Source organism: Mytilus trossulus, unplaced genomic scaffold, assembly GCF_036588685.1.
Source record: "Mytilus trossulus isolate FHL-02 unplaced genomic scaffold, PNRI_Mtr1.1.1.hap1 h1tg000050l__unscaffolded, whole genome shotgun sequence".
NCBI lineage: Eukaryota > Metazoa > Mollusca > Bivalvia > Mytilida > Mytilidae > Mytilus > Mytilus trossulus.
Window position 1 is genome coordinate 407,405 of NW_026963292.1, and position 8,972 is coordinate 416,376.

Consider the following 8,972-nt stretch of genomic DNA (forward strand, 5'->3'; position numbering starts at 1 on the left):
GCCACGATCGCACTATACGATCTGTGAAAAAAATGCAAGTTTTAACGATCGTAGAACGATCGTGTAGATCGCAGTCAGGGGCGTAGTACGGGGCGCCGAATGGGACTCTTGTGGTTTTGTACTCAAAATTCAATTTTGTACGGACAAAAGTGACTTTTGTTCAACAAAAATGAGTTCAGATTAACAAAATTTGTATCATACTACAAATTTAAAATTTTGTCATACAAAATTATCTATCAGCGGACAAAAGTAACTTTTGTCATGACAAAATTCATTTTTGTTACACGGACTTGACTTTTGTTACCTAATTTGAAAATTGGGCGACAAAAGTCAATTTTGTATTGAAATTAGTTTAGTTTGGTTTCTGTGAACTCATTTGCATACAAAATCGACTTTTGTTACACAAAATTGACTTTTGTTACACAAAATTGACTTTTGTTACACAAAATTGACTTTTGTTACACAAAATTGACTTTTGTCTCAACAAAATTGACAAAATTGACTTTTGTCTCAACAAAATTGACAAAATTGACTTTTGTCTCAACAAAATTGACAAAATAAACTTTTGAGAGACAAAATTGACCAATGTGATCAACAAAATTGACAAAATTGACTTTTGTGAGACAAAATTGACCAATGTGATCAACAAAATTGACAAAATTGACTTTTGTGAGACAAAATTGACCAATGTGAGACAAAATTGACTTTTGTCTCAACAAAATTGACAAAATTGACTTTTGTCTCAACAAAATTAACAAAATTAACAAAATTGACTTTTGTCTCAACAAAATTGACAAAATTTAATTTTGTCTCACAAAAGTCAATTTTGTCTCACAAAAGTCAATTTTGTCTCACAAAAGTCAATTTTGTCTCACAAAAGTCAATTTTGTCTCACAACAGTCAATTTTGTCTCACAAAAGTTTATTTTGTCTCACAAAAGTTAATTTTGTCTCACAAAAGTCAATTTTGTCTCACAAAATTGAATCTTACCTCACACAAATGAATTTTGTGATTTAATTTCCATATCCGGTAACAAAAGTCAATTTTGTATGCAAATATATTTATATTTGCATACCTTTTAGACAAAATTGACTTTTGTCATGACAAATATGAATTTTGTCTACAAAAATGAATTTTGTCTACAAAAATCAATTTTGTCTACAAAAATGAATTTTGTCTACACAAATAAATTTTGTCATCACAAAATTGAAGTTTTCACAAATCAAGTCTGTAGCACATAGTTTTGTAAGACAAAAATGATTTTGTTATGACAGAATTGAATTTTGTACAAAACCACAAGAGTCCCATTCGGTGCCCCGTACGTAGAGCTAGGCAATTTTGATGTGTACGCAATGCCGGAGAAGGAAGTCATACGGTAGGGGGTGCAAAACCCTGCATTCTCGCAATTTCCGAGGACTTAAAATGACCTCACAGAAATCTCACTTTCAGGAGAAACAGGTCAACTTTGGAAATAATTAATCAAAGAAACCCGTACTGTTGGCTTAACATTTTTTTTTCTCTTATGTGTAGTGGGTTGATTAGGTATATTTTGTTTGTTACCTAATCATGCTGAACCCACTTTACATAAGAAAACAAACTAATTTCTAAGCCAACACTGTGCAACTTGTTTTTTTATTGAGAAAATAGATTATACATAAATATAAATTAGAATCACATATCTTTATGTTTTATTTTATGAGTAAACAAGCAGTGTTTTTCAGTGTTTTTTTCTCTCAAAGTTAATTCTGAAAAATCAATGCCCATTTCCCTTTCTTTTTTTCTACTAAAGATGTCTAAAACCGTGTCCGCTTTAAAAAAATTCTCTCGGTATACTGTATATGTTCAAAAGACCGAGTCCAGATAAACGATTCTTTTTTATTGTATTTCTAAAGTAGGTGTTCACTCTTCTCATGGTACTAAAAGACCGCTCTGCCGTTGCCGTCGAGACCGGCATACATGCAAGTACATTAAATATCTGAAAGATTCCCGGGTATAAATTTTATTTCATCAGTTATAAAGTTTGGAATCTTCAGAAAAGATGTCAGGGTAAAAAGGCATAGAATTGAAGTCTGGAGCTGGCATGTCAGTTAACTGCTAGTGGTCTGTTGTTATTTATGTATTATTGTCATTTTGTTAATTTTCTTTGGTTACATCTTCTGACACCAGACTCGGACTTCTCTTGAACTGAATTTTAATGTGCGTATTGTTATGCGTCTACTTTTCTACATTGGTTAGAGGTATAGGGGGACGGTTGAGATCTCACAAACATGTTTAACCCCGCCGCATTTTTGCGCCTGTCCCAAGTCAGGAGCCTCTGGTCTTTGTTAGTCTTGTATTATTTTAATTTTAGTTTCTTGTGTACAATTTGGAAATTAGTATGGCGTTCATTATCACTGAACTAGTATATATTTGTTTAGGGGCCAGCTGAAGGACGCCTCCGGGTGCGGGAATTTCTCGCTACATTGAAGACCTGTTGGTGACCTTCTACTGTTGTTTTTTTATTTGGTCGGGTTGTTGTCTCTTTGACACATTCCCCATTTCCATTCTCAATTTTATAGAAGACGTGACAATTGTATTTTGACACCCGGAGGACTTAGTCATTTTAAATTGTTTGCATCAACAACAGAATCACGATGCTGGTTTCGTAAATGAAAAGGGAAGACTAGTTTTCGGAACGGAATATAGCTACAAAGTGATCGTTAACATATTTGTATAATTCTTTTTTTATTAACTTCTTTACTTTAGTTTTATTCTTACTAGATTTACCATATTTTTAATTTTGTGAAATTTTCGATGTGCAATGTGCACGCAACTGCGTTTTTGCGTTTTTGCTACGCGCCTGGCAGTAAGGTCGTATTACGGTCGTGGTGAGGTCTTCAAGAACGTGATGAGCGTGGCCAACTTCGAACATGTTCAAAACAATCGTGCTGCGGTCGTGGAGAAATTCGATCGTAGTATAGAAGCATAGTGGGAGCGCACTTAGATCATAGTAAGATCGTTAAGGTCGCGGTACCATCGTAGCGAGAGCGTGATTCTTTCGGAGAGACTGCACTACGATCTCACAGCGACGTTATTAAGACCCCACTACGACCATATCACGTTCTCACCGCGACCTAACTACGCTTCCACTACGACCATAGTACGATTCTCGCACACCCTTGCCGTCCTCATCACGTTCTTCTTACAACATGACCACGTTCTTACTACAACCACCATTTTCATTGTCATTTTCACATAAAATATATTAAATCTCTACCAGGTTTTGTTTGTCTGTATGTAATTAAAACTTCTTGTCCATTTTCTCAAACGGCTTAACCATGCGTCTCGTTTTTATATAGATTGCACCGTTGGGTTTTAAGTTTGAATGGTGTTACACTAGTAATTTTAGGGGCCCTTTATATCTTGCTGTTCGGTGTAGGTCAATTCTCCGTGTTGAAGGCCGTACATTGGCCTATATTGGTTTTACTTTTATAAATTGTTACTTGGATGGAGAGTTGTCTCATTGGCACTCATACCACATCTTCCTATATATCTATGACACATCTGTGTAATCTCTGTTATCGTACACTAACATATCTTCATTTGAGCTTTATGGACCGACAAAAGGTTGTAATTTAGTTTGGCTTGGTCGGTCCCGACATCTCCGCTTCATCAGGATTCGTTACTATCAGAGCTCCCTCTGCCTCTACACAACTTTTACCACTACGCCGACGTATTCTAGTAGATTTTGTTGGAATGACTGTATTGTTTCCGAGAAATCTACGTATTATACAGAAATACAAGGAATGGAACTATATTGATATGAAACACACTATTCACATTATTGCTGAGAAAGTAGCAAGATCGCAGTATGAACGTATCATAAGCGTGGTCAGAAGTGCTAGAATCGCAGTATAAGCGTGGTCAAATCGTGTTGCGATCGAATAACTCGTGGTATGGTAGCAGTGAGAACGTGACGAGTGTAGAAAGATCTTGATAAGCGTAGTGAGGTCGCAGAATAAGCGCGATGAGAACCTGGTATAATCGTAGCGAAATCGACGTAGAAGCGTAATGAGGACGTAGTAGCATCGTGAAAGCAACGATAATTTACATTTTCATGCCGCTCATACCACGACCTCACCACGATCTGAATTTAATTTAGATCGCGATGAGCGTGGTGAGATCGTGGTCTAGTGGTACTGGGGCTTAATGTCTAACTTCCATGCAGAAATTAACAATGAGAATCGATTGATAATTTGACCTTACGACGAACGAGATTACAAAATCATTTTTAAAGTGAATTTTCCCTTTCTGTGTTTTAAAATTTTGAGCAGCGCTTGCATATAGAGTATCACTGCTCGCTGAATCAAGAATGTTGACAGCACAACTATGTTTAATTATGCGTTATAGCGACGCTTGCCTTCGGAAAGTTTTGTCTAGCGATTTCTGTCCACCCCTTCACAACCCACTTGAACTTTATCAAAATTGTATTTGAAGTATTCGCAATTGTTATTCTGATTGAAGTGGACGTTTTTAAGATTTCACATATCGTGCTTGAATAGATTGTTGAAAACATATTTCCTTTGTAGATAATGTGTTGATAAATGATTTTTGTTGATACAGAGGCTAATGAAATGCAAACAAATTTGAACACTGGCGCATTGTAAATAAAATTGATAAAAGTGGCTTTACTGTACCGTCCACTGAGGCGAGCTGATATACCATTAAATGTTTTGCTTATGCTCATAGATATTTCATGTTCGTTTGAGTAGACGAACAAGAACGTAGTTATCTATAAATCATAATCGGAAAAAAAAATTGAAACAGCGAAAAAGCAAGAAAAGTAAATATCACAGTACTTGCTATCATGAAACAAAAAATTCAGGTTATGTCGTTACCTTGCAAACGACTTTCAATGTATTTCTCTTTTTATGCATACGCAAAAAACGTGAAGGTTTCAAAACGTACACAAATAAAAAGTAAAACCACAAAAATACCGAACTCTGAGTAAAATTTAAAACGGAAAGTTCCTAATTAAATGGAAAAATCAAAAGCTCAAACACATCCAACAAATAGACAATAACTGTCATATTCATAACTTGGTACAGGCATTGTCCTTTGTAGAAAAATGGTGGATTAAACCTGGTTATATAGCATAAAATTCCATTTTATTGACAACGTTGTGTGAACAAGAAAAACAGACATAATTGTTCAAAATGTAAAAAATAGGGGTACAGCAATCAACATTATATTATTATCTTAATCTCTATAAACGCAAAGAAATATGCAAGCAAACATATCCAATATACTGGTGAAGTTTATGTATTGATAATAAGTTGGGGGATGGTTGAATTGATAATTTCAAAATTAAAATCTTCTCGTTTGTCATGTATTCTGATAATGAGATGACCATGTATGTCAAATTCAAGGTACAAGCCTAAAATATGATAGTCGTTGTCCATTCGTTTGATGTGTTTTATCATAATATCTTAATTGCCATGCTTGGGCAAACATTGATACAAGCAAAGCAAGCAAGCCAAACGAAGATTTGTCTTGCTAGCATTAATGTATTAGCTGTAATCCGTTCGATTATACATAACTGCTTACTTCGCATATGTTTTACAAATGTTTTCAAAACTTTATCGCGCAGTAATCAATGGAAGTGGAAGTCCTTTAAACCTAAAAAAAAACCACAAGAAGATTTACTTGAATATTTTCGAAACCTGAATTGTTTTACCTATATCTTGATCACTCACAGGAAAAATATCATATTATGTACCGTTGAGTTCCTTCTAATAAAATTCTTAAAGTAATGCTCAGTATTCGTTGCAGTCTTTGTTTTCATGAAGATTATCAACCCTTATAAGATAGTGCTTGTTTGATGTTCAGAGAGTTCTATACCTCCCCTCATTGTCTAATTGTACTATGTGAAATATTTATATTCTTGCTAATGGGCTTAGTCTATATGCTTATTTGTGTTTCTTTGTTACACATTTGTTTGCTTTCATAGTGATAAACTTTGTAACAGTATGTTGACTGCTGTACCCCAAATTTGGACTTTTTAACCTGTTGTGTCTGTTTGTTTTGTCAATAGAATGGAAATTTATGCGACTGTCATACATGTGAGAGGTTTAGCTAGCTTTAAAGCCAGGTTTAATACACATTTTCTACATAAGAAAGTGCCTGTACCAATTCAGGATTATGACAGGTGTTATCCACTATTTGGGTGTATTTGAGCTTTTGATTTTGTCATTTGATAACAGTTCCGTTTTGAATTTTTTCCTCGGAATTAAGTATTTTTTCAATTATACTTTTTTTTTTAATGTATTTTCTGTTTTTTTCTTAAATATGAATTGAAGTATAAATTCATTATAAACTAGTCTCATGAAACATGTGCAAACAAATCTCTATGGTCGGGTTGTTGTCCCTTTGACACAGTTCCAATTGCCATTCCCTATTTTGTAGAAGGTTATTGACCGTGATTTAAATAAATATAGCGTCACATTGATTTAACAAATACAAGTATGTAAATAAAACTATGTTACTTCCGTATTTTAATGGGTTTCTGAATGTCCCAATTTAGATTCTTATATAGTATGCCGTAGGCGTAAATGTGTTTTTATCATTTTTTTATTATTGAAATGTGGCCAAGTAGTTTCCTGGTCTAATTTTGATTACAAACAATATTTTAAATCCAAAACATCCTTTTTATACTTAACTTTTAATTGTTATGATGACAACAATAGACTAATTACTTCGGCATTGCTTTCAATTAATATCGTAGCATGGCACCAAACAACTGTCCATTTAAACAAATGTCAATTTAATTCCTTCCGTTCCAATTTTTAGTTATTAATAAAACAGTTTTAAACAGTTTTTTAATCAACTGTTTAGTAAATCAAAGGAAAGCTTTTATGCAGAATATCATTATACAATAATAAAGTCTCGTTTTATATAGATAAGACCATTGGTTTTACTGTTTGAATGGATTTATACTAGTAATTTTGGGGCCCTTTATATCTTGCTGTACGCTGTGAGCAAGGCTTCGTGTTGAAGGCCGTGCCTTGACCTATAATGATTAACTTTTATAAATTGTTATTTGGATGGAGAGTTGTCTCATTGGCACTCATACCACATCTTCCTATATCTATATAAATATAGTAACAAAATGAATGTACTAAAGGACCAGCAAAAAAAAAATATTCGTCAATGACATAGCTTAGGCCGTTAGTTTTCTCGTTTGGAGCTTTTTTTTTTTTTTTACATTTTATTCATTTCGGGGCCATACATATCTGACTATATGGTATGAGGTTTGCTCATTGTTGACCTTTAGTCTATTGTTGGCAGTTATCTCATTGGCAATCATACAACACCTTTGAAAAACACAGTATGATCAAAGTTGACAGGCTAGCCACGCTGTACTTTTCGTTATTATTGGGCTGATTTACAGGTTAATAACAATCATTTTAGTGTAGGACATCGTCTGTACACGTTAATTAATAAATAAATCACACGTCTTTATTCTACTGACGAAGTTCCTTTATTTAGTCTGCCTCCTATAAATAAAGGATGAAGATTAGAAAAGGATTATACTTGAGTTTAAAAAAAAATTCGACTTTTTGCGATGCTAAACACATACAATGAGCAGGATATCAAAACAGAGTTGTACATAATAATGCTCATCAAGACAGAAACGATAGTTTAAAAAATTCATATTTGAAATAACAACAGAAAGCAGGTACTTTAACTCTTTATGCCAAAAAAAACCCAAACCAAAACAACCTTACACCAATGCTGAAGGAAACACAAGCATACACTATCTTGTTTGAATAAAAAGCAGATAGCGGACCCTTAACATTATTCTTCTATAGTATCGTTGCTGTTCTCATTAAGATTATAATATATTTGTTAAAGCTCTTGTGTTAATCAATGAGCCGATAATGTTTAATTTCAAGATAAACTTATATGTACACCTATTAAAAATATGATTTTTATGGTAATTTAATCCTGGTATCTACACGTATGATGAGTTCATTTATTGATTTAAAATTAAAGATTTCCTAGATTTATTTTCTATCCAATGATTCATTTCATTTAGACGACAAAAAAAAAAGCCAATAACTACTGCAATTCTGAGTCTACTGTGACATTTGAAAAATAATGTTGCAAAATAAGAAAAGAAAGTGTCCCATACAAAAAGTATCAAATGGAAAAATCAACCCTAAACATGAAACACATTAAAAGAATGGATAACAGCTGTCATATTTCTGACAGGCCTTTTCTAATGTAGAAAATCGTGGCTTGAACCTTGTTTTATTCTAGACGAACCTCTTACTCGTATAACAATCGTCACAAAAATCAAAACATTGACAACAATGTGTAAACACAACAACAATATATCCTAGCTAAAAAGTCAAAATAGGAGAATAGAAGTTAACATTGTGCACTATAAAACAAGTAAATATATCAACAGAGAGAAACAAAAAAGGCATATAGACAATGCACATTAACAAAAACGAAAGACAATAACACACACAATTAACATAGCACAATTACGGGATGTATAAGTACCGAGCCACATCAAATGGAAACAATCCAAAATAGACTTAACAATAAAACAGCAATTAACAGTGAAAAAAGGAACATTATAACACATAAAAAGTAAAATCACAAAAATCCTGACCTCAGGAGAATATCAAATCGCAAAGTCCCTAATCACATGGCAAAATAAAAGGCCAAAAACAATAAAAACAAATGGACAACAGCTATTATAATTAAGATGATTAAAATTGTCAGTACCTACTCGTCAGTGTTTATATCAAGACCACCGTGGTATCATTTGTGAAGTTGATACAGAATATTTATCAACAAAGTCTTAGTATTTTCCAGTAAACTGATTTTGAATACCTAATAAGTGTGTGTTCATCTTAACACTATAACTATCTTACGATTCTTGTTTTTGTAGAGAGATGTCTCTACGATTTACGTACATC